This window comes from Apodemus sylvaticus, chromosome 4 (assembly GCF_947179515.1).
Source record: "Apodemus sylvaticus chromosome 4, mApoSyl1.1, whole genome shotgun sequence".
NCBI lineage: Eukaryota > Metazoa > Chordata > Mammalia > Rodentia > Muridae > Apodemus > Apodemus sylvaticus.
This window is the reverse complement of record NC_067475.1, coordinates 66,659,849-66,686,142: the sequence shown is the minus strand read 5'-3', so window position 1 is coordinate 66,686,142 and position 26,294 is coordinate 66,659,849. Positions and strand designations below refer to the sequence as shown.

Sequence of the window (26,294 nt, the reverse complement as noted above, 5' to 3'; positions counted from 1 at the left end):
GGGGGGGGGGGGGCAAAACATTAACATACATAAAGTTAAAAGTAACTAAATTTTTTTTTTTTAAAGAATGCTACAGCAGGGCAGTGGTGGCACACACCTGTAATCCCAGCACTCTGGGAGGCAGAGGCAGACAGATTTCTGAGTTCGAGGCCAGCCTGGTCTACAGAGTGAGTTCCAGGACAGCCAGGGCTATACAGAGAAACCCTGTCTTGAAAAAACCAAATCCAAAACAACAACAACAACAACAACAACAAAAAGAATGCTACAAAATTGGAAACATGGGTATCAAAAGCAAGCAAGCAAACCCACAACAAATGACTCTCAAAATGTCAAATCTGGGGCTGGAGAGATGGCTCAGCGGTTAAGAGCACTGACTGTTCTTCTGAAGGTCCTGAGTTCAAATCCCAGCAACCATATGGTAGCTCACAACCACCCGTAGTGAGGTCTGACCCCCTCTTCTGGTGGGTCTGAAGACAGCTACAGGGTACTTATATACATCTTATAAATAAATCTTTTTTTTTAAAAAATGTCAAACCGGGCTCAGCCGTTAGGAGAGGATACCTTTCTTACAGAGGGCCTAGCTTGATTCTCAGAACCCACATGAGAGTTGCAATCACCAGTAACTCCAGCTCCAGAGGACCAGAACCCTCTGGCTTCTTCAGGTACCAACACTCAACGTGTCCATGTGCACTGAAACATGCTCTGACACATGCACACACACACACACACACACTATTAAACATAAATAAATGTCAATTCTCACAAAATTAATTTCAAAATTGAGAAGAGCAGAAACAGCTTAAATCTAACATATACATTTCATTTCTAAAGTCCAAATTGCCTACCTAGAGGCATATGGACAGATCGAAAAGAGAGACACAGACAGAGACACGGAGAAGTTCACCCACCCAGGGGAGCAGGTACTTATACATTCAGTTGAGATGCTGGAAAACAAAAACAAAAACAAAACAAACAAGTGTTCTCCCAGGCTGCACCCAGGGAAGAGTGTACCCACGGTAGCGAGGCGACAACGCTCACTCCGAGAGAGCACAGACCTTGTTTTTTTTAAACAAGGGGAATGGGGAGCAGCAGGTGCATTGGCACAACGGCCGGCCAGCGAGAAAGCAGTCTTTGCACCACAGCCTCTGAGGAACTTAGACATGGCCTCCCAGAGAGAAGGAGCCATAAGAGGACCTCACACCCATTCCCAAACACGGGACGTGCCAGGCACTGCTAATATGGATGAAACCGGACTGTGTGCCTCACAAACAGAGCCAGGACCCTGCCAAAGGGGCGCCGAGCTGCCCGAGTGGCCTGTCCCCACCAGTCTTCTCACCGATCTGGAGGGATCCCAGGGGAGGGAGGTGTTAATACCAGGAGTTCAGGCTCTGACCAGGAGAGCAGACCCCAGGAACTCAGAATTCCCTTCCAGCCCTAGACAGCCCGGGCAGGCTCACATGTCGTTCAACCATCCTCAGAGGAGAGGTGTTTGGGAGCCAGATCCAAAAGGAAATGCTCTTGGCAGAATATTAGGGGGTGCTGCTGTTGTTGTTGTTGCTGCTGCTGCTGCTGCTGCGGTATCTCTGAGATCTGGGGAGATACTGGTTCAGTCTGTGGCATGGGGCTATGAGGAAGAACAGGTCTTGGAGATGGATTTGATCGCATCCGGGTTTAGACACCTGCTCTGATGTTTGACTTGAAGCAAATTATTTGACTTCTCTGAGCTTCACTTTCTTCCTCCACACATGACACTGACTAGCAGTTGTTGGGGGCATTAAGCGAAATACCATACTTCACTGACTTTAACATGCATGTTTTTTTACATTTTAGTAGCTCTAAAGTCAAGAATTCAAACATCCTAATATTGACAGCAGATACAGCATCCATGTCATTTTTGTTGATAGTGGGGTTTCTTCTTTCACAATAGCATATTCAACAGTTCTCATAAAAAAACAAAAGCAAAAAAAAACCAAAACAAAACCAAAAAACAACTCGGTGTTGTCGGGCATGGTGGCGCACACCTCTAATCTCAGCACCCGTGAGGCTGACCCAGGTAGAGGTCTGTGAGTTCAAGGCCAGCCTAGTTCGTATAGTTAGTTCCAAGATAGTCAGTGTTACATAGCGAGAACATGCCTCAAAGACAAAAGAAAGTCAGTGACATTTACATTTACATTCAAAGGAAAATATGCTACTGTTTACAGACCGGACCCAAGGAGTACTCAGTACAGTGCTAATCCCACTTCTGTTGTTCTAGAGAACCACCTCCCAGCCTCCTGAAGGAAAGATGGGTCCTCCAGAGCTAATCTTTGAAACCGGCCTGCAGATCCCCAGGATGGAAAAGTGCTGAGAAAGATCACAGCCGCCTAATCTTACAAGCATTTCTATTCTGCACACATGAGCATGTGTGGGGACACATAACATATATAGGCTTTCTCCTCTCATTTCTCCTATGGCCACGTAAACATTCTGTAATGTCCCAACTGTACTCGCTCAGTATATTTTGGTTCAAATTGAAACTCATTTGTTACATACAAGCCTAAATGTGTTATCTAGTTTTATTTTAGGAAACAGGCTCTACTTGCCATCACCAACACTCTATCCCCCATCTTCCCAACCAATCATCTACCACAGAATGTCTTTGTCAAGTTTAATATCCCTCAGGTCTGAGTTCTCTCTCCTGTGCTCAGGATGCCTCACTTGGCCACAGAAGCCTAGAATAAGCTGGATGCTGCAGGAACGCAACGGGAGGGGAGATGCTTTTCCTGACCTGGCCTGGCCCGGAACATAATCACCACAGAGGCTTTTTGTAGTCAGTCACCGTGTTGTAAGTACAGATTTTTCACCATGTAAGAACACACCTAATCCCTTATGAAATGTTATCAGGCGTTGCCTTGCTGTTATTTTACATTGGTGAGTTACCTAGGTTAATTACATATCACACGGAATCCACTCCTTAATATCTGCTTTACATTATTTAACTATCGAAAAGTATACATGAGCTAATCTTGAAGCAACATTTGAAATTCATTCGCCAGCTCTTTCTACGCAGTGGCTCGAGGCTTGGTATATTCCCACCAGAGGATATATAGTGGTCTATTTGAGTTTTGGTTTAGCCTGTTAGCTGGCTGGTTAGTCAGTGTTCACTAATGGTTCAATACACACTCATCACCAAGCTGGGTTCTGGGAATTACTACAGAAAGTGAAAGAAGGAATTACTACCTTCAGGGAAATGGCTTTCAGGGCAGAAGTATGTCACAGAAGCCATGATGATCTGGGGCACCTTCCAGTGAAGGCTGATCCATCATCGGTGGCCTCCATCGCCTCTCGATGTCCACGTCGAAGGTTCACGGCACGCCGAGCTGCCTCTGCTCACAAAAGGTTACCCCATGACATGGCCCGCTGCAGGAGCCTGCCCATCAAGAGTCTATGTTTGCAGACTATCTGCACTGGTTCTTTGCATTACTATAACACGATTTAACTAAATGTACTTGAAATAATGAAATATAGGTGCAAGAAAGAAACCACGTCTATAACTTTAAGTATGAGACAGGCCTTTAAAGTGGGTTGCTAAAAGCCTAGCAGGGAAAATCAGTGGTTAAGGGGGCAGATTGCTTATGCAGAGGATTAGACTTCAGTTCCCAGCACCCTATTTACACGCGTTGTAACCATCTGAAAGTCCAGCTCTGGAGGACCTGATGCCTCTGGCCTCCTGGGACACGTGTACTCACGTGCACTCATGTACACACATCATCCCCTCCCAACAACACACACAATTAAAATTAAACGGTGTGCCATCAGGAGTGTGGGAGAGTCAGCATCTGAAAGAAAACTTGATTGTTTCTCCAGTCTCTTTCAGATATTACTCTACTTTGAAAACAACAAGCAAAGAAGACTGAGAAAACTTCAATGCTTGGATCTTACACAGAATTAAGAATCAGGATTCTCAACAGGTGCACACCTTAAACCCCAGCACTTTGGAGGTGGATCTCACTGAGTTCGAGGCCAGCCTGGTCTACAGAGTGAGTTCCAGAATAGCTGGGGCTACACAGAGAAACCTTGTCTCAAAAAAACAAAATAAAACCAAAACAAAACAAACAAGAGAAGCAGGGTTCTCATGGGAAATCCTGAACTGTAAAAACAAAGCTTTGGCCCACAACAAAATCCCAAGGGAAGTTTTAAGCTAAAATAAAGACTTACAGAATGACTTCGTCATTTTGTATGACTGCTGTCCTAACTAGCTTGCTTAACGAAAACCGCTGATTATTATTTGCATTGGGTTTGAATTATTTGAGTTGACTATTATTGAATTGGGTTCAGGGGCTTCTGTACTTAGTAATATATGTTAAGAACTACGATGTGGGGGGTGCCTGGGCAGACATGCTGCTCTTTTAGGCGAGGAGAAGGCTCAGGGTTTGAGGGAAGGGTGAGTCGTGCACTGAATGCTGAGGAATGACACAGGATCCTCCAGGAGGCTAAGGAAAGGCTGAATCAGACACACGTAATGAGCTTTCTAAACTCTGTAAATGAACCGAGCCAGCAGCGTCAGTGTCATCTCTATTCTGTAACAGCCATGGTCCTAAAACAAGTCCCCTGTGCCTCAGGGTCTACATCTGAAAGAGGAGGAGAGGAGGGTTCCCCACCTTGGTGGACTTTTGGGAAGATTATGTATGAGGATCGCAAAATAAAATGAAAACAACATGCAAAATTCCCTCCAGGCTCCCCAGGCACCAGGGTCGAGAAGGATGCTTCTGAGGATAACGGCATCTTCTCCCTGACCTGAAATCACCTTCAAAGAGCATAAGGAGCAGGATGCTGAGTGGAGGGACTAGAGTGAGTAAGACCTGGGAGCTAGGAGCCATGCCGGATCCCGAGGCTGGCGTGCCGAATGGGCAAGCTGACTGCCCCAGCCCTGCCCCACTGCCCAAGCGGTGTAGCTCACCACCGCTCCCAGGCAGCCCACTTAGATCTTCCAGCAGCGCTAGGCATGGGGTTATGCAGATGACAGACTGAGAGCAGGAACTGGATTCCGGCTTCCCGGTGGCATATTGCACAGTAGCCTACTACCCCAGGCTGCCCTTCCCATGGCTGTCCGCTTCACAAACCCTGGGCTGTTGGGCTTCCCATTTTTACTCATTTGTCAAGACTGTGCCGGGGCAGGATGCTGCCGCTAATGGCTAAAATGAAGGTTGGAGATAATCGGGGATTTCAATTATCCTGACTATCTCTGACTTCCATTACCAAGGATAATCAGAAGCTAGCTCTAGCAATTTTCTGAAACTTTCATTAATTTTAAATAAATTTATACAATGTCATCCACCACTACCCCCCTTTACCCAAATTAAAATGTCCTCGTCTTTTTGGTTCCTCTTCATAGGCAAGTCCCTTGCGCATCCTTGAGAGGGTCTGTTGTTTTTCTCTGGATCCTTTATAATTCTGCTTTGTTTTCTTTGAAATGAAAGGACCCGGTGCTGAATTCTGATTTTAAGGTGAAGTCACAACATCAATGTATATCATTAAAATGTTTTATTGTAATTACAGAAATAGTCAATGCCAAATTATGTGCACTATATTATTTTCTGCATTCTTCTTTATTCCATTCTCAAAGTTAATACAGCCTATTATATCTCATTCATTCTTCTGACTGCTGCCGCACGGCGAGCAGATGTCTCCATTGAGCAATCCACAATGAATCTGAGATCTTTTTCCTGAGCACTTACAAGTAGAGTAATTCAGAGCCCATCAGCGAGGATGAGCTGCTTCAATTGTTCCTTCCAGTGTACATTAGCTTGCACTTGTCTACATAAGATTTCAAAGAATCATAGATATTAAAGATGGAAGGGGCCAGTTAGTTTATCAAGCCTTCCAACTCTGCCTGCAAAAGCAAGCAAAGGAAGTAATTTTATCACTTCACACTGCTTTGTTGACGCTTATTAATAATAATTACAATAAATGGTAACAGCGTGTGATCTCTTTCATCCTAAAGTCATTGACATTTTTTGTTTGTTGTTTATTTGCTTGTAACTAGAGGTCTCACTTTGTAGCCCAGGATGGCTTGGTACTTGTTAAATAGCCCAGGTTAGCTTCAAATTCACAGCAATTCCCCTGCCTCAGCCTCCGAATGCTGGCAATACAGGTAATATATGAGCTACCATGATAGGCTTGCAATACTTCTTCCCTCTAAAGAGAAACGAAGCACAGACATCCAAGTTATTGTGCCCAAATCCAAACAACCAAGGCAAAAATTCAATTTGGTTGAGTTCAATAAGCAATTTTGAATAGCACTTGCTAGTCAAGGCTACCATTTTGGGGCTCTGTGGTCTATGGGATGCATAGAACCTAAAATCCTGCTGTGTTTTCTATTGCTTCAGTAAACACCATAACTAAAAGAAACTTGGAGATGAAAGGGTTCATTTGGCTTCCAGATTCCAGGTCATAGTCCCTCAATGAGGGGAGTCAAGGAAGGAACCTGGAGGCAGGAACTGAAGCAGAAGCTGTGAAAGAACACTGGTTAATGGCTTGCTCCCCATGACTTAAGCAGTGTGCTTTCTTATACAACCCAGGACGGCCTGACCAGAAGCGGATCTGCCCGGAATGTCTTCCCACATCAATCATTAATCAAGAAAATACCCAATAGACTTGCCTACAGACAATTCAGTGGGGGTGTATTCTCAGTTGAGGGTCTTTCTTCCTGGAGCTGTGTCAAGCTGACAGTAAATTAACCAGCACACCAGCTCCTTTCTGTACTATCTATAAGTGATCTGTGGTAATAAATACATGAACCTGCGATGGCCACTCGAAAGAAACTGGAAGATAACGTGGGCACGCTGGTACTGTAGCTCCTCTACCTCTAAGAACTGAGGAACATAGCCTTTGAGTTGGGTCTTTGGAAGAAGGAAGTGTATACTTGCTTATCAACAAAAGTCTGGGGAGAAGAGGCTTGAACTGAGGACCCACCAAGCCAGTCAAGAGCTCTTTCTGGCATTTCTGTTTCACAGTGCAGAACTGAATATGCCAGGGAACTGAAACCAGATGCAGCAGCTGCCTGTGTGGCGGCTTCTTTGATCTAGACTGGGACAGAGCAACTCAATGTAATCAACAACCACAAGGCGCAGATCAACAATCACAAGTATATGTATGGAGACAGCACAGGATATCTCAAATTGGTGTGGTCTTAAAAAATAAATCCGGAAAACCTGGTGTTAAATGTAATGAAAATTGGGAATTTCTAATTACAAACTAAAATCTCTAATCAAAGAACAGATAAATGGGGGCTTGGAGAGATGGCTCAGTGATTAGGAGCACTTGTTCTTGAAGGAGAACCCAGGTTGGTTTCCCTGACTCACATAGCAGCTCAGACAGTTCCATCCAGATCTCTAGTTTCCGAGAATCCAATACTCTCTCCTGACCTCTGAGGCAGACACATGGCACACAAACATACATGCAAGCAAAACACTCATAAATAAATAAACCTTAAGGAGAAGGAAGAAGAGACAAAGGGCCCGTCTGGGTTTCCCTAGGACTTCCTTAGTGTTACTGAGAACATGCAAATAACCATTTGGGCCCTGGGCAGCTGTGGCACAGCCTTGGAGCCACAACCTTGAAAACACAGACTGGACAATTCCATTTTCTGACTCCATTAATAGGTATCTGCATAAGTGCAGACCGGGGAAATACCAATACTGTCATATGAGTATTAAGAGTAGCTATTTCTCCATGTTCTCTCAAAGAACCTAATCTTAGAAAACACTGCATACATATTCTGTGAGTACTATATTGCGATATAAAGCTATCTATTTAATACTATCTTTAGAAAATCACTAGTGTGAGGAAAAAAGAAATTATAGAAAGCTCTGGTACTTCCAAAGTTGTCCCTAAAGGACAATTGCAAATGTCATCTCCTGCATGAAGCCTTCCCCGGTTCCTCTACCATTCTCATCACTGCCACATTAATCTGTCTCTCCCTTGACTGCTGCAGTTCTTCGGTCCATTGCTATACGATTTATAATTAGTGCCATTATCTGTCTCCATCCTCCAGGATGAACACATCTTAAGGGTAGGGGCTCAAGCCTTACTCATCTTTAATTCCTCACCAAATCATGCTCACTTTTGGTTGCCTGATACAACAGATGTCCTTCACACGTATGTTAAACCATTTCCTCGGATCTCAGAGGCCTTATTTTGATATGTTCAAGTTATTTTTAAAATTGTCTGTACCCGTCCAGAAGTCACCCTTGCCTATTGCATCACAGGACTCGGATTCAGGCGCGCATTCCAGATGTGTGTCTACCACAGCCCTGCATTCAGTCCGCACACATCTCTCGGAATGACCTGAACTAGCACCTTTAATAAGACCTGTACCGTGACTCAGTTATATGAAACTCTGGAAACATCTGGAGCCAGACTGCCTGGATTTAAAAGACACAGACTGCAGCTGTGACTATCACTTACTAGTTGTTAAAAGACATAGACTGCAGCTGTGACTATCACTTACTAGTTGTGGGACCTTGGGCAAATTACAGTCCCAGGACCTCAGCATCCTCAACTATGACACGGAAATATCAAATAACAGCAGTGCATGAAAAAGTTAAGCTAAGCTCATTTGGCTCATGACAAATAATTATATACTCTTTCCCTCTTGTGGCTTTTGTTGTTGTTACGGGAGTGGGTGGGGTATTGGGGGGGTCAAACTTAGGGCTTTGTATATGCTAGAAAAATGTCCCATCCTTAAGCTACGTCCTCAGAAACATTGTTATTGTTTTCTCATTCATAAAGGAGAAACACAAGTCTCTCGGGGCTACTCCAAGGAGTCAATGATGTAACAAGTGAAATTTTCCTCGGCATATTATCTCATCGCCATTTCCTTCCTTTCTGTGTATTAGAGTAATTGCTACAATCAAACGAGGACCTATTAATGCCAGGTAATATATTACTCACTTTAAAGATATGGTCCCATCTAATTTAACTCATATTATCAGGTATTGAAATAATTACTACAGTCCATACTTGACAGGGGAGTGAAGTGAGTTGGAGAGAGAATGATCTATCCACGGTTGAAATCACCGGTTCAGTTCAGGTTGTTCAGAACTTCAGATAAAAAGGATCAGGAAGAGACACAGGAAGCCTAGGGGAAAACACACAGGAAGAACGTGCAGACCCAAACTCCCTACAGAGTTTAATATTTCTCTTTGTCCCCCTGGTCTTCAATTCCAGGGCTCTGTGTGCTTTGTAAGCTAGCCTCTGGGGTCCGTGTCAACACAAGCTCCCACTCACCACTGGCTGACTCTTGTTGTCTAACAAGCACACAACGTGATACCCAAGGGCCAGCTCTAACTCCCTTTCGTCTCCCCGTTTCTTCTTCGGTTATGAATTTGCTATTCATTCCATGGCTTCCTTATCACAGTTATACTAATTACCATCGATGAAACATTTTAATTTTTAATAACCTGGTAATTCTTAACTTAGACTCTCATAATGGGCTTATATTAGATATGTCAAACATGTCATTGCCAACCACACGGTACGCAAGGGAGCCCTTCCATAGTTTCTACCAAAAAGCCTCTCTGCTTACATCAAACAGAACCAGCTCTGCTCCTCCCTCCTCTGTATACAATGGGAGAACTTCGAACTCTCAAACAACTATACCCACACTCAACCAAGAAGTACAGGCTTGACAAAGAAAAGATAAAAGGGACCAACTGGATCCTCTAAGAAGAAAAGACTCTGAGAGAATACAGCAGTCATCAGGAAAAGTACAACCGAAAGACTGTGAACCAGGACGCCACAGAGGGGGCAAGGCTCCTAGAAGCTGGACACGGGAGTGCAGGAAAGTCTAAGAAGTAACAGTTAGGCGTCAGCAAAAAGAGCTATGAAATTAAAAGGTGCTCTCGTAATAAAGCAAAAAGCCTAAGGCCACAGGGAACCAAAGGAGACAGAGAAGCAGCAGGGAGATGCTGAGATTGGCAGGTGGCTGTCCTCGGGGCTGGCACAGTCCTGGAGAGGCATCCAGTTCTGACGTCCACGTGGCTGTGAGCATCCTCACCATGAATGCCCCTTTACTTGAGGAGACTTGACTGAGTCAGTTCCTTGCAGCTAAAAGCCCTTGTCTGAAGGGTTCTGCACTTACACCTATGCTTAGAAAATTAAAGCACAGATTGCTTTTTTATTTCTGATAGTCCAGATGTCTGGAGGCCAGGCATTCTCCTTGCTACTGTCTGACTTCCTCAGGAAACATCTCTTTAGCTACTGCCTAAATATCAGTAAATGCCCCTACAAAGCATCAGGAAAGGGTAACCATCGCACTGAGCGGCAATTTTTTTTTTTGACATAAAAAATAAACTCTTGGGGCTGGAGAGATGGCTCTGCAGTTAAGAGTACTGGCAGCATTTCCAGAGGTCCTGAGTTCAATTCCAGCAAGCACATGCTAACTCACAACCATCTACAACAAGGTCTGATGCCTTCTTCTGGCATAGAGGTATACATGCAGATAAAGAATTCATATGCACAAAATAAATAAACAAAAAACCCTCCTAGCAGGAATTCCAAGTCTCAAGAACGAGAAGCTAGAGCAATAGCCATAAGACAAAGATAGGCTGGGGTATCCCAGTACTTCAGGACGAACGAGGAATTCATTCTTTGGTGACATTCTTTTGTAAAAGAATGAATACCAAATGAGACATTTCCTTTTTTTGATGAGATATATACACCATTGATGATTTCATATCTTTTCCATTATCTTTTGTATTTGTTCAAACTAATAATTTACTTTCTTCTTCTGGTTTTTGAGACAGGGTCTCACTATGCAGCCCTTGAACTCACAGAGATCCACCTCCTCGGCCTCTCTGGTGCAGAGATTAGGTGTATGTCCCCCCACACTTGGCTGGTTACATTATTTGTAAGCAGGGCTGGAGAGATGGCTCAGTGGTTAAGAGCACTGACTACTCTTCCGGAGGTCCTGGGTTCAATTCCCAGCACTCACATGGTGGCTCACAACTATCAGTAATGAGATCAGATGCCCTCTTCTGGATGCAAAGAGAGCACTCATATAACTAAACAAATCATTTTTTAAAAAGTTATTCAGAAGGTGTGTTTTCCCCCTTTTTGTGTGTCCGTGATGGATGTGTGTGTGCACCTGTGTGTGAAGGTGCACTTACCCGTGTGTATGCATGTAGAGGCTAGAGGTGGCTGTCAAGAGTCTTTACTACTCTCTACCTTTCTTCTTCTTGAGACAGGATCTCTCACAAAACCAAAAGAAAGTCCTTGGATTTTCGATTTTTTGAATCAGAGAACCTAGGAGAGCTACCTATCTCCACATGCTCCACCCGTCCCCTCCACACCCCAGTCCAGTGCTGGAGCTACAGACACATATTACAAGGTCCGGCTTTTTACATGGGTGCTGGGGATCTGAACTTGGGTCCTCAGCTCCTTGTCCTTACAAGGCAAGCACTTTACCCACTGATCCATCTCCTCAGTGCCGTAAGATGCTATTCCTAATGAAAATTGTTTATTAAGCAGCATTGATTTTCTCCCTGTTCTGTTTCACCCTGCCTTGGGCATTAAGGTACAAAGTCTAAAATCTTATCCCGACCCTTGAGGATACAACAGACTAAGGGTGTAGGCAGATGAACCCAGGGCACGACTGCCTAAGTACATGCCCTCCCTAGGTGGTCCAGAAGGGATGCAGTAGCTTTGGGTCTAGGGATCTAGTTTGAAAAAGACAAAGCAGAAGACAGAGTAGGCAAAGGGATCCTGGGCTCTGACATGCCAGTTCAAGTCCTGATTTTTCTAACTATGCAGCCTTGGATCCTTGAGTGCTTGTGTCCTCCCTCCAGTAAACCACCAGCCAGCCATGAGGAGAGCCAGCACACTCCTGACCATCCACTCAGCCTGTTCCGTGCCCAAAGACGCCTAGTAACAGCTCTCCCCTAGCTGCCCCAGCCAACGTCTACAACAAAGGCAAGCCTACCTAGACAGGATAGCGGCCTCAGGGGCATAAGCTTCCCTTCTTAGCCAGTGGGGCATGGCTGTTTGGGTTCTTTCTTTATTTTTCAGGAAAAACAAAACGGAGTCTTTATGGTTTATTTATTTATTTATTTATTTATTTATTTATTTATTTATTTTTGTGGAATTATAAAAGCTCTCCAAAGTTTTAGACTTCAAGGTATTTTTAATCATCAAGTGAGTGACATAAAAGCACTTGGTTACTGCCTGGACTGCGGCTGTTGTGACCTGAGCAGCGGGATACATAGAGTGTTTTTTGTTTATTACCCTGTTAGCATCCATCAACAACTAAATATTCTACACATGTCTACAGAGTACAATCATGCTGCCTAAAACACTCGCGGATAAATCCATCCCAGCTTCTCTGCCTCTGAAGTCACTAATATATTTCTATTATTATGTACATTTTAGGATGATTACGAAATAAACAAGAAATGCACTATTAGGAATTTTTAACAACACTGAATAAAAGAATAAGTAAAACATAATTATACACGCTCCTCAAATCCCCTTTCTAAGTTAGAAAGTAATTATATCTTATACACTATATTTTTTTTCAGATAAAAATTGGACCAATTAAAAGAGTTTCTGGTTTACTAACTGTCAACATAGACTTGAAATGGGCTCCCCTGCCACAAGCAAGATGATATTCCTAAAATGTGGTAGAAGAATTTATTCTGGGGTTCTCAAAATTGCATTAAGAGCCATCATGGGGGCTGGAGAGATGGCTCAGTGGTTAAGGGCACTGACTGCTCTTCCAGAGGTCCTGAGATCAATTCCCAGCAACCACATGGTGGCTCTCAACCTGCTACAGTTGCTATGGACTGTCGTGTATAAATAAAATAGATAACCCTTTCTTTTTTTAAAAGAGCTACTATCATGTAAAAATTTTAAATGATATCTTCCAAAGGTTTGTCCAACTCTAAATGCATAGTTCTTGAGATTACTCATGGAGGGGACATAATGAATGAAAAGAACATTTATTCTCTAGCCTCTGTCTGGATCTCAGTCATCATTCTGTTACTCACACCCTAAGCGAGGCATATAGACTACACAGGTACACACACAATCTGCAAGTGACTTAGCAGCAGGTTCTTCTTCCACACGAACATTTTGTGAGCTGCATATGATAAAGACTGTCCTTAGGTCTGCCATGTTCCAGAGCAGAGTGGGTAAGAATTCATAGCATGGACAGTCAGCACTCCAGTTGCTTAAATGGGTCCTTTGCACCCTCAAAACAGCACATGACCACAATACAAAAAGGAAGGGAGCGGGGTCGCCATGAGAGAGCGTGTGAGAACAGCGAAGCTAAGAGCCGCACGCAGTGCCCATCCATTTTAAATTCATACTTATTATACAGGAAGACATGCATTCAAAACAGCTTATTCTTTTGAAAATGGTTCTTCAGTCGCTTGCACATGTGCCTGCATGCTGACTGGCAAATTCTCTTGCAATCCATAAATTAAAATTCCACTCTTTCCTAACGTGCTTTCACTTCAAAATGTCAATATAGTTTGTATGGGTGCATGTGTGTATTATACATTTATTCTATATATCCACAAAGCCCGCTGTATTTGTTTGGCAACCGCAGCTCCTGAAGCGGGCCTCATGTAGATGGCTAGACTGTCACATTAGCCTGCTCACAGAATCAGAGAAACAACTAACTAGCAGAACTGAAGGGAGAAATAAATATGACTTAGTCCAAATCCTCCACTCCAACAAGAATCCCGAGTGGAAGAACAAGGGTTCTCTTAAACCCAAGCCAAAAGCTGGTGTGACGCCCTTTATAGAAAACATGTCACTGTGAGGTCAGGACTAGGAATCTCTTTCTCTGATGAACTAAAACTATTGTTAAAAATCCCTAGAATTTTGTTCTTTTGTTTAAAAAAATAAAATAAAATAAAAAGTCGGGGGTGGGATGCTCAAACTAAGGCTCTATCTGTCCTATCACCACAGAGCCTTCGATCTGAATTGTATGGCCCTCATTTCTGTTTCCCATCTCTTGAGGAGATGCTCTAACAAAGTGGTTCTCAGCCTTCCTAAGGCTGTAACCCTTTATTACAGTTTACCATGTTGTGGTGACCCCCAACCATAAATGTATTTTGTTGCTACTTTATAATTGTAATTTTGCTACTGTTATAATGTGCAATGTAAACATCTTTGAGGGGGTCATCTTTGAAGACCCCAGAACCCCTCAAAGGGGTCACAACCCAAACTGCTGGCGTAACAGGACCATTTAATTGGTTAGCCATCTCACCCTGGGGTTACCTTACCACTCCTTGGATGACTCACAGAACCTTACTTAAATATAACCTGAGGTTAACAACGGCATCTATTCCAGAGAGCTGCTAAGGCAGAGGGCTAAGCATCTGTCTCAGTTCGCATTGAGATGACAAAGCTTAATGGAAATGATGTTTCCACTTTATATCTTATATTTTTACCTCTTGTAGGGAGAAGACCCACCAATTTCCTTCTTTAAAACTCCATGCAAAAACATCATTTGTGACTAACGAGTTTAGGTGCAACACCTTGCACGGTGTTGGTTTTGCATGTAGTGTGACTAGAGGCAATTAATACACGTGTCTGTACACAGACCATTTTAAAATGTCCGAACAGCCTGTTTGTATTCTCTGGGATGGGAGGTTGGCCTGTGCACCTGCTCTCTGGTTGCCTGCTACATAGCTCTTCCACCCAGATCCCCCTTTTATTCATCCTTCAACTCCCTTACTCTCTTTGGGTGACTCTTCCCCAGTGCCAACTCAAGCTGCCTCCCCCACAGGTCCCACTACACTCGGTGACACACACGCCTAGGGGAGCGTGTCCGGAAGTGATCAAAGACATCGAATCGATGAATCCTGCTGAGAGAGAAGACCTAATCCACAGGTTCCAAACGCAGCCGCGACATGCTCCTGATTTAGGTTGCTGCTACAACGTGGGCTTGAGCAAGTCACTGCGCATCAACGCCGGGTGCATTGAAATGACTCTCATTTTGCCCGTGACGTGACTTAACCACACAATGTGTGTGGGTTCCTGAAATGTAGGCACCGAACCTGTGATTGTGTGTACGGTGGTGGTGGGGCGGAGGGCATGTCTGTCTTCTTTTTAAACCATTAAGTTAATCTTTTAAAAAGATGAAGCAAGTTGACAGCCCTGCAGACTACATTACCCTGAGTACTAGAGTAAGACACGGAGGGGAAGATGTTAGGATGAGCGCTAAGCGACTCTTTCAAAGTGATTGGCAGCATGGGTGTGTGTTCTTTGCAAGGCAGGCTCTAAAGAGGAAGTAGGGGTACTTCTGACATCACCAGTAAGAGTTTAATAACCTGACCCCAAATGGGATTGGCTGAACTGGTTTTGGGTAAGATTTTTTTGTACAGTTAGATAGCAGGCTCTCTATCTAACTATGGTGGGGAAGACCATTTTATTGCAACATTGTCTTTGGAATTCCAAAACGACAGTAATAATGGTGGAATTTCCTGTAGCTCAGTCTTTAGTATCAACCCAGGAACCATGGGAGAACTAAAGGGGACCTCACTGACCACAGTCCTCCACACCCACTAGGGCTCACAAAGAGGCTACAGGGAAGGCAATTACCCAGATAATGACTGTTAGAGAGGCCAGCTCACAACAAGTGTGAAATAAGGGTTAACAGATGTTATCTGTCTCTCGTGTACCGTGTGTACAAGGTGCAGGGGTAGGGGTGGGCATTTTCTTCCGCCATTGGGATTCTTGGGCTTTGTGAGACTGGAACAGCGGACCTCAGTCACGTGGACAGAAACGACAGTTTGGGAGGCCAATAACTTCTACAGTTTTATGCTGCATTGTGATGCCTATGTGCTGTTTAATATGCATTATCAGTGCTGGAACTACTGGTTTGTGTGATTCTGTGTCTCATGTGGATCATACTAACAAGACCGGACGTCGCCTGGGCATGGGCACCTCACACATTCCTCCATCCTCAAAAACCTCGCTCGATGCAAATCAGCGGTGCAACCAACGCCTCCTGTGTCTGTGTCCTGTGGTGATGTGAACCTGAGGGTGCTGGCCGAGCCCTGTGCGTGCGTGCGTGCGTGCGTGAGTGGAACGGGGAAAGGCGCCTGCCTACTCACGTGTACTAGAGCAAGTGCCAAGGCTGGAGTGGACGGCGTGACAACCCTCATGGAGCTTGGGACCCTGTGTTTCAGTCGGCGTCACCCTCACCCGAAAACACAACAAGTAACCTTTCATCTCATTTGCAGTTCTGAAATGCTAACATTTTAAAAAAGATATCTGGACCCAGAAGCTTGCCAAAGACAAATCATAGGGAGCTGGATAGCTCACTCTTCACAGCAGATGACGATTAAGCCTGAAGATGTAAGACGTTAAAATAGAATAAAGAAGTTCTGGGCCCTTCGTGCCAGATGGAGGCCCCAGTGCCGTTCCCCCTCTCCCACACCCAACACCCAGGTTTCCAGGTCTCTGTGGGAAGAGCACAAATCCTCTTAGCCAGGGATGGCTCTTTGCTTCCATCTTGGGCTATCACAGACCATCTGAAACATTTGAGTTAGGGTAGAAGGGGTCGCAGCCACACAGACCTCCACAGATTTCTCTTTTGAACAAACAGTAAAACAGAACCACAGAGAACCTAAAACCAGGCAAGCAAAAGCCCTCAGGGAATTTTAAGAGGGCTAGAACCGTGTAAAGACAGAAGAAATCCACAATTCAAAAACATTAGCAGACATTTTTTCTCCAAACAACCATGTGAAAGATGGATATTAGATACTGATTGCAGCCTCCCTTCCTCCCAGGTCTTGAGACGCCACTTTAAGAAAGCAAAAGGTTTTATTCACAAAACCACCAGAGAATAAACAGCCGTCACATTCTTACCCCTCCACACTGATATTTACTCTCTGATAAATGGCAATTGTAAATAAATCTCATTTAATCTTTAAAAGCCACAATAAAAATCTTTAACCTCCAAGGTAGTTTACAAATGTGCACGCACACCCTGCCAGCGCCAGAAAACACAAGGTCTTGAATAAAGAGCTTTAACAGGAGGCACGTTTTCCCTTTGAGAATCTTATATTGACCTTTAAATACATATATATGCATGATGAAGGAGGAGGAAACCCCTCCCACTCTATTCTCTCTACAAATCGGCCAATAAATCTAAGGAAAAGATACAAGAGAAAAGGACAGAAGCCAACAGGTGGAAAGGGGTTTTTGTTTCATTAGAAATGGTCAGACACTTGATCTGTGCTCGCTGGTCTGTTTGTCTCCCGGTGTCTTTAATGATGGTTTTATCGTCATGATGGCGATAATCAGGAATAATGGTCACACTTCCACTTTGTGATTCCACAGCATTGCCAGCCAGAAGATTTCACCACACAGTTACATGGAGTGGGCTGCTCTGTTTGGCTTTACCCCTGGGAGGCATGCAGCATCCCCAGTCAGCTCTCCCGCTTTCACAGATTGGGTAAACTGAGGCCCGGAGCACCCGAGAACTCCTTTATAGTGTCTCGGAGCAGAGAATTCCCCGAAACTGGAAAAGTTTGCGGATGTCTCGGGCCAGTCCTCTCGCTCACCCTTCTGGCCGGCCATGCCGCTCTCTTCCTACGAGTCTGGGCTGGGTGATCAGGACTGGGGTACCTCCCCTTCACTATGAGACACGCCAGGGTAGTGTGTGGGAGGTCCACACACACACCCAGACCCACAGGCGTACTCGCACACACAAAGCGCCATGCAATCTCTGCAGTCACTGACTGTAGCTCCAGACAGCTTCGCTCAGCCTGAGAAGGCGCAGCGCAGAGCTCCCCAGGCCTCTTTGGGCTCCGGGGTAGGGCTTCTCCGAAATAGGGCTCTGCCCTTCTCTTCCTCTCTTCCAGGCTTCTTCTCCCTCTCTCTTTTTTCCCTCCCGCCCTCCACCCTCCCATCCTCCTTCCACCCCTTCTCCCCCCCACCAACCCAGAGGCACAGATCGTGTTACTGGGGTTCCCTGGAAAGAGGGGCCATCCCAGCCCTAAGCGTCTGGGAAAGACTTCAGGGGCACAGCGGCAGCAGCTCCAATCGCAGGACCCAAGCGCTTCTCCTGAGCAGCGCAGGAATGAGACCCCCACTTCCCAGCACGGGCGAGCAAGCTTGCCACGGGAGAAGGAATTGTTAGAGTGCTTACCTTTTTCATGAGCAGAGATTCTGGAGAATCGTTGCAGAAACTGGAGGGGAAGTGAGCGAGGACAAAAAAGACCCTTTTCCAGCAATCCCTGGCCTCCTGGTATCAAGACACCAGGACAACATCAAAGCAACTTAGGGGGAACACTTTAGGGGCCTATTGTCTGCTCTGGTCTGATCTGTTTTTCTTCTGTCTCCCCCTCTTGCTGCGGTGACACTTGGTACGGCCCAGGCATTCATGCCAAGTAGCTTTCACACATGGAAGCTTGTCTCAAGCAATTGCTGACAAGCCACAAACAAGACATTCTCCCTCCGTTCTCCGCACCCCCTCACTGCTCCTCCCCCCCCCCCACCTTTCCTCCTTCTCTCTTGTCTCCCCTCCTCCTTTCTTCTGAATGCAAACTAAAACTCTCCAGTGACAGGCAGGCTTGCAGGCTTGGCCTAGCTGCGCACGCAGACATACACTCACACACACACACTCACACTCACACACACACACACTCACACTCACACTCGCTCACTCGCACGCCAGTAGCTCAGCGAGTTGCTGCTGCACTGGTGGAGTTAAGAGACAGGAAAGGCTCAGGCTGAGTTGGGGGCAGGGAGAGAAAGAGAGAGAGAAAGATCCGAAGGAGCGGTGCCTTAGCAAAATGGCAGTTGAGAGGTGAGCCCTTTGGAAAGCCAGCAAGTGGCCACACATGTGTGCACACACACAGACTCAGGCCATCTGAGCTCAGAAGGAGTGTAATGAACGACCCAGAAGGGAAAAAAGCCAAGGTCCTGAGCTTGGAGTTGAGGGAGTGGGGAGATGCTGTGGGTGGACCCAGGGCTAATGTTTGTGTGGACCGGGTTAGGATATATATATCCTATATTTGTGTGGGGTGGGTGTGTGTGTGCGTGTGTGTGTGTGTGTGTGTGTGTGTTTTCCTCTTCTACTTCTTCCCCGTTGTCCCCTGAAGGATCGTCTTTCACCATGTTACAGAGCATAGACCCCAGCTACTGATTTTTTTAAAAAAAATAACCGTGGAAATGTTGGAGTCAACCTAACTGTAGGTTCAACTTGTGCCCAGAATTTTTTTTAAAGTGAAGCCCCACGCCCCCACCCCTAGTCCACAGCCCAAATCTTAGCCATAGCGAGGAGCGTAGTAACTAGTATAAAGTCAGAGAGCTGTGAGGTGTAATGCTGAAGTTACTGATTGCCAGGCTGCTGGAATTTATGGAAGGTGGGCATGAGCTAGAGGGGGAGGGGAGGGGGGAGGGGGAGGGGAGGGGGAGTGCGGGGGAGCTGTTTTCTAGGAATGAAGGGGAGTGAGGTAGGATAATGAACGGGGCTAGAGAGCAAGCAGGAATGTGATTAGTGTGGAGGGAGGAGGTGGAAAGTATGTGTGTGTGTGTGTGTGTGTGTGTGTGTGGAGAGAGAGAGAGAGAGAGAGAGAGAGAAGAGAGAGAGAGAGAGAGAGGCTGAGGCTGCTTTAAAAGAAAGAGGAAAAGAAATGGAAGTGCAGACACCGAGCCATGAACATGAGGCAGCAGAGAAAGGCTTGGACCCATGGAGGACATGAGGGTCACAAAGGTTTGGAGGCAGCATGAACCTGTAAACAGGACGGCTGGTGGAGAGAGGGAAGGGGACAAGAGGGTCACCCCACTCATACCTCTGGCTTCCGTGGTGTCTCACAGAGCCAGGCCTACATGGCTGTCCTGCTGAACCACGGCTCAGCCTGAGCTCTGTTTTTGCATGAAGGTCACTTGGGCCCCTTCCCCAGAATCTTCTTCTCCAAAGTGGAAGTTGTGTGGACACAAATGACTGCTCCCTTGACAGGCGCACAGTCAGAAGTAAGGGTGACTTTTCACAGGCTGCGACCCAGCTAAACGGCTTGTCCCTGCCTGAAACATGACAAACACATCTGTGCCCTGTAGCTTTCTCCCCTTAGCGTGGTCCCCATTCTTACCAATTCTGGGAAGTGTGTATTTGGATGCCAATGTACAATCATGATGGTGATAGGAATTATAATTACCTTTCTGCTTCTCAACGTTTGCCCAAGCATTTATATCACAAGGTAATTTTAATTAAGAGGAACCATTTTCACTTACAGATAGATTTCTTTGTTTTGTTTGAGATAGGATCTCCCTATGTAGCTCAAGTTAGCCTGGAACTCACTATGCATGTAGACTAGGCTGGGCTCAAACTCAAAGAGATCCACCTGCCTTGCCTCCTGTGTGTTGGTACTACCAGGCCAGAAAATGTGTCTATATACACTACAGGTGCACACACATGCACATACACACACATGCACATACACACACACACACACACACACACACACGCACGCGCACACACACTACATGGCACAGATGGATGGAACTGGAGAGGAGATGGCTGCCCTTCAGAGGGTCCAGGCTCTTTATTCCCAGCACCTATGTGGCAGCTCATAACTGCAACTCCACTTCCAGGAGCCCTGATGCCCTCTTGTGGACTCTTTGGGTACATGTGCACATATTCATAACTCACCATACATTATTTTTACATACTATGCATACATATTCATATATTCTCCACACATTATTATTATAATACATTATTTTAAAATAATAAAAATAAATATGTTTTAAAATGAGGCTTAGAGAAAGTGGGTAGTGCCTTGAGACCACAGTAGAGCAGAAGTAAAATTAAAACTGAGCTCCTATGTGACTGCAAAGCTCCAGCCCTCCTGGCCACACTGTGCTCTCTCGCTGGAGAAGCCCACAGTCTCCAGGGCTCCTCATAATCAGGCACGCCAGGCTTCCTGGCTGCCCAAGCAAGTGCACTGTTTCTTCCTGGACCATGGGTTTGGATCCTTTAACATTAATCTAGGGGAGTTTCTAACCTCTCCCTAATAGGCTACTGAGTCACCCTGCACTTCTGAGCAGTGGTGACTCACAGCACACAATGAGGCCTCCTGGACAGTAATTGCATAAAGGGTCACCATAACCTTCAGTGACCAGTCATAGATGGCCCTGCAATGGAGAAAGGCTCTGGAGACCAGAAAGCTGTCCATTTTTAAACAACAACAACAAAACGTTGTTTCAAAATTTTTTTAAAAAAGTAAAAACACCTGCAAAAGTGTAGATGGTAGTAATGGCAATAGTAACACACACATGCACACACACACACACACATGCACATACACATGGACACATATGCACACACATGCACACACACATGCACACACATGCACACACATACACATACACATGCACACACATACACACATGCACACACACATGCACACATGTGCATATAATATAAATACATGCACAAACACGTAAACATATAATACATACACATAAATGCATAAATGTATTTGCGCATGATACATGCATACACATGTACATACATAATGCATAGGAACATACACATATACACACATTATTCACACATACACACACATAGGTACACATACACACACATGTGAAACAACTAGAAAAAGGGATGGGCTCTCAGGGCTTGTTTTCTGGATGAAGATGTTGAATGTTCCTAAGAGTACTTCATAGCATCTCTGAATGCTAAGTATTGTACAAGAGCAAAGGCCCTAGACTCTTGGGTAGGAGACAGGGATGCTAGTGCTCATGTGGCTGGTCAGTTGTTCTACTTAGCTTATAGCTCACTGCTCCCCAAAATGCCTTCTGTCTAATGGGCGTTTGCTACTTTATTTTGCTGTGGGTCACCAGAGAGAATTCTCACCAATTACACATTCATTTGCATAGAAAACAGTCTTTTTAAAATGCAAATACCTGTGAAGAAAGTAAAGGGAATCAACCATTCCTACTGCAGTGTGAATTATTTTGTTACTCTACTTTGCTACAAGTAGCTAGTTTATATAAAATAGCCATTCAGCTTAGAGGAACAAGATGGAAGCAGGCAACTTAGAAGGCTCTGGTGTAAGCGAGTTCTAATGTGGAGGCTGCTCAAAATAACAGAAAGATGAAGAACATCCTTAAGATGGAGAAAATTTTTAGGGGCTATGGAAAGCAAAGACAAGCTTTTATTTGAAACAAAGACTAGAAAGGGGTGTGTGCATGTGCGCGTGTGCTCTCTTGGAACTTGTTCTGTAGAGCAGGCGCCTTGACCATGACCTTGAGATCACCTTAGTTCCACCTCCCAGTGCCTGGAGTCAAACCCTGTGCCTAGTGCAGGCTCAGTAAGCTTCACTCAGCCCTAATGTCCTTGGCTAACAGAAAGAGGGACTCCTGCTTTATCTTTCTCCATTGGGTTTCCTGGTTTTACATCTGGTACAGAGGTTCCTCTGGGATCCTTGTGGGACTCAAGTCCCACTCAGAACATGGGGAAATCCTCAGATTTCCAAACACCCAAATTATAAATTAACCAAAACAAGTCCATTTATAATTTGACGTCTACATACCAGCATATATATTTAGCTGGGGAAAGAATGTGGGTGTCAGGCAAATGGGCTCTCGCTCCTCCACATCGCTGGAAGGAGAGCTGTCTGACAGAAAGGAGAGAATCAGGCTGAAAATTAAGAAAAAAAGTTTTCAGATTTGCCAAGCTAAGGAAGCAATGTAAAGGCAGATAGGACTAGAATACACCTAAGAATATAGCCATGTCTCATAATAATACATGGGTATTATACAGACACACACACACACACACACACACACACACACGGATTGAAAGTTGTACAGGGTTGCTGCATTCTGGGACTAAAAGAGTATTTACAAACCAAATGACCCAGGCTACATTTTTAATTTTTCATTTATTATGATTGCGTGCCAGTTGGTATGCATGCGTGCATGCGATGCACACATGGGTTGTGCATGTCATAGCATATGTGTGGAAGTTAGAGGACAAGTTTGTGGAGTTGGTCCTCTCCTTCCACCTTTAAGTGGGTTTGTGGGACAGAACTCAGGTTACCAGGCTTTCTGTGACTTGTGCCTTTACCCATTGAGCCGTCTCCCCCGCCTGGCTTTATTTTGTACATCTGTCTTTGTCATGTCGCCAAGCCAGTTTCTAGTGGCTGACTGTACAAATTATCTTTATACATGGTACAGTGCTGGACAAACACTAGTGGGCGATGTGAAGTGAGAATACTACACAAGGCCCAGCGTCACGGCACAGATCTTTAATCCCAGCACTGAGAGGCAGAGACATGTGGATCCCTGTGAGTTTGAGGCCAGCCTGGTCTACATAGTAAGCTCTAGGCTAGCCAGGGTTACATAGGGAGATCCCGTCTCAAACAAACAAACAAACGAAACAGAGAGCACTACAGAATAGGAACAGCAATAGGAATGTGTAGACACATTCTTGAAGTGCGTCATCCATTCAGTCCCTACAACTCTTGCTTGTAAGCAGAGTATAATCAACAGGACTGCGATTGAATGCTTTGTTTTTGAAACCTAGTGTCTGTGATTTTGGACTAACTGCCCAACCCATTGAGCTTTGAGTTTTTCATTTGTGAAATGAAGATATTGCTGCCACCTTCCTTACAGATTATTTTAAGGATGGAGTGAGGTAATGAATGCATCTGGCAAATTTAGCTCAGTGCCCAGAGCACACAAACCAATCTGCAAATGTTAGATGCTATCAGTGAGTAGCCCGAGGTCACACAGTTCATAAATATGAGGGACTCGTACTTGGTTCTGTTTGACCCCGATCCCCTGATCTTGGTTCTGTTTGACCCCAATCCCCTGATCTTTGCTACTATGTTGCCATAGATTTCTGTGACCACAGGCAACTGCAGAGACCTTAGCTCCTCCTTTGAATTCTAGTCTGTAAGCGTAAACATTCAAGGAAAAATATTTTCCATGCCAAGTGTCTTAGAAGAAAGAAGCCAGACTTCTCTGTGTAGTCTTGGCTGTTTGGCTGTTCTGGAATGTGCTAGGTAGATCAGGGTGCTCTAACTCAGAGATCCACCTGCCTCTGCCTCCCAAGTGCTGGGGTTAAAAGTATGTGCTACCACTACCTGGCTCAAACTCATGGTTTTTAGGCCTTGCAAGTTATTACTTTGTCTTCTCTTTAGGTTACACATCAATAAAGAGCATCACAAGCGGCTGAACGTGCTGGTGTGGAATCAAGAAGGACCAGATGTTTGGAAAACTATGCTACACTGTCCCTCTTCCAGAAAGTGACGAGATAGAAAACCATGGTTTATACAAGCAAATAAAAAGGTAAATGTTCACCAGGAGGTGATGGCACGCATGTTTAGTCACAGTGCTCCAGCGGCAGAGGCAGAGGCAGAGGCAGAGGCAGAGGCAGAGGCAAGTGAATCTCTGAGTTCAAAAGGCAGCCTGGTCTATAGAGTGAGTTCCTAGACAGACACAGAGAAACACTGTCTCAAACACACACACACACACACACACACACACACACACACACTCCAAAGACAAAAAAGAAAGAAAATATTCATAAGAAGACAAGTAAACTAAAAATATGTTTTAAGCAGAGATGCAGAAAACTAAGCCCCAGCGAGAGGAAGCAGGTAAAAATATTTCTTTCTGCATAAGTGAACACAGCTTCTCCATTCCTCATCAACTACAAAGACTGAGAACAGCCTCACTCAGGGTAGACTGAGTAAGGAATTATGTCAGCCAAAAGATTCAATGCCCATGAGATTGATATGCCATTTTTTTCCTAAGTAGTTTTTATCTTGCTGTCTTTCTGGCCAACTAGACTCTGGATAATTTGAATTCCTACTAAAGATCTGCAGAAGACTTTCAAAAGCCCTGATAAAGACTTAAAGGGCAGAGAGATTTAGCTTTGCTCAAGTCCTGTGAGGATGATTCATGCGGGTAATGCTATTTGGACAGGCTAACTAATAGTAATTTGGAGTTTGCAAATTTCATCAAAGACAGGTGTACTTTCATACATACCACTGAGGGAGAACATTGTGAAGTAACCCAAACATGAAGCTCTTAACATGTTATTATAACCAAGGTAAATGTACGGTTAATAATACAATGGACTTTTTGGTCAGAAACGCCATGTTGGTTTTTTTCTTCTCCTGTGAAACAAAGTGTGGAAAACCCTGGGACAGGCTTACAATATTAACCAAGGTAAGGCTGGCATACTCTAGAACTCACCACCTTCACTATGGCCTGGGTTTGTAACATTCTTTCCCTGGAACATGCTTTCTGCTCAATAGATCAGAAAGGCAAGGCATAGCTAGCTACCAGAGGGAGCGACTGGTTTTGGCAAACAAAGCGACTTCCCCAAGGGACCAGATAAGAGGAGACACAATAGACTCCAGAAGTTCTAGGAGACAGCCAGAAAAAAAGACTACCTCTGTTGGTTGATCATGGCCCTGAACATGAGCTTACAGCAGCTTTGAATGGCCAAAAGGATTGAGGTTTGACCTGGGCCTCTCGGGGCTCTCAGGGCTATTTGGATAATGGCTACCCGGGTCACTAGCTACAACTAACTGACAGCTAAGTCAAAGTTCTGAGTTCAACCTACAATCATTCTGAGAGAGATGGGTACTTATAGAAGGATCTTGGACCAGCCTGGCTCAAGGGTTCATGTCGTTCTGCTCTATACAATAGCCAGGAGAGAAAAGCTCCCAAAATATTCTAGCCTCCTTCCTAGTTCCTCAGGACCTGAGGTTGCTTGACCTCAGGACACCCAAAATGGAAATCATGCAATTATCTCTGTGAAACACAGTTTAATAAGGATAGAAAAGGGACAAAAGCCAGGGAAAGGAAATTCACCTTTCTTATCACATCTTTTACCCTGCAATGAAATGAGTATCTTTCATAAGGGTGAAAGATACATTAAAAGTTGAACCAAAAGCATTGTTTTGAATTTAGTTAGGTAAATGCTTGTCATTGCCTCTTAATCAAAATCATTATGCCCAGGTTGCTGCCAGGAACTACCTTGAGTAAGGCAGTGTTTTTGTTCTAAGGGAGTGTCCTGGGAGAGGGGGAGAGAAAAGGGGAGAGGGGAGGGGAAGGGCAGAGAAGAGGGGTCCTTTGTATAGTCTTCCTTCCAACTCTTTGTCCAACTCTCTTGCTTCCTTGTCTGGCACCCACACTGAGGGAGAAGCTCACTGATTGTCACCTCACTTCCGGATCCTTGGCTGAGAACCGCAACTTGTTACAAGGAATCTGTGGCATGTGGGCAGACTTTAGCTACTTGGTGGGTTCTGCTTTCTTCCACCCTT

General features: G+C 44.9%; 1 protein-coding gene across 1 annotated transcript in view; it reads right to left on the bottom strand.

Moving 5' to 3' along the window:
* Nucleotides 1-18,402, bottom strand: part of Bcl9 (BCL9 transcription coactivator) — an 85,077-nt gene extending 66,675 nt beyond the window's left edge. Inside the window, exon 1 of the mRNA XM_052179669.1 lies at nucleotides 18,149-18,402. The gene's annotated coding sequence lies outside the window, so the exon portion shown is untranslated. The remainder of the gene's footprint in view (nucleotides 1-18,148) is intronic.
* Between the last annotated feature and the right edge of the window lie 7,892 nt (nucleotides 18,403-26,294).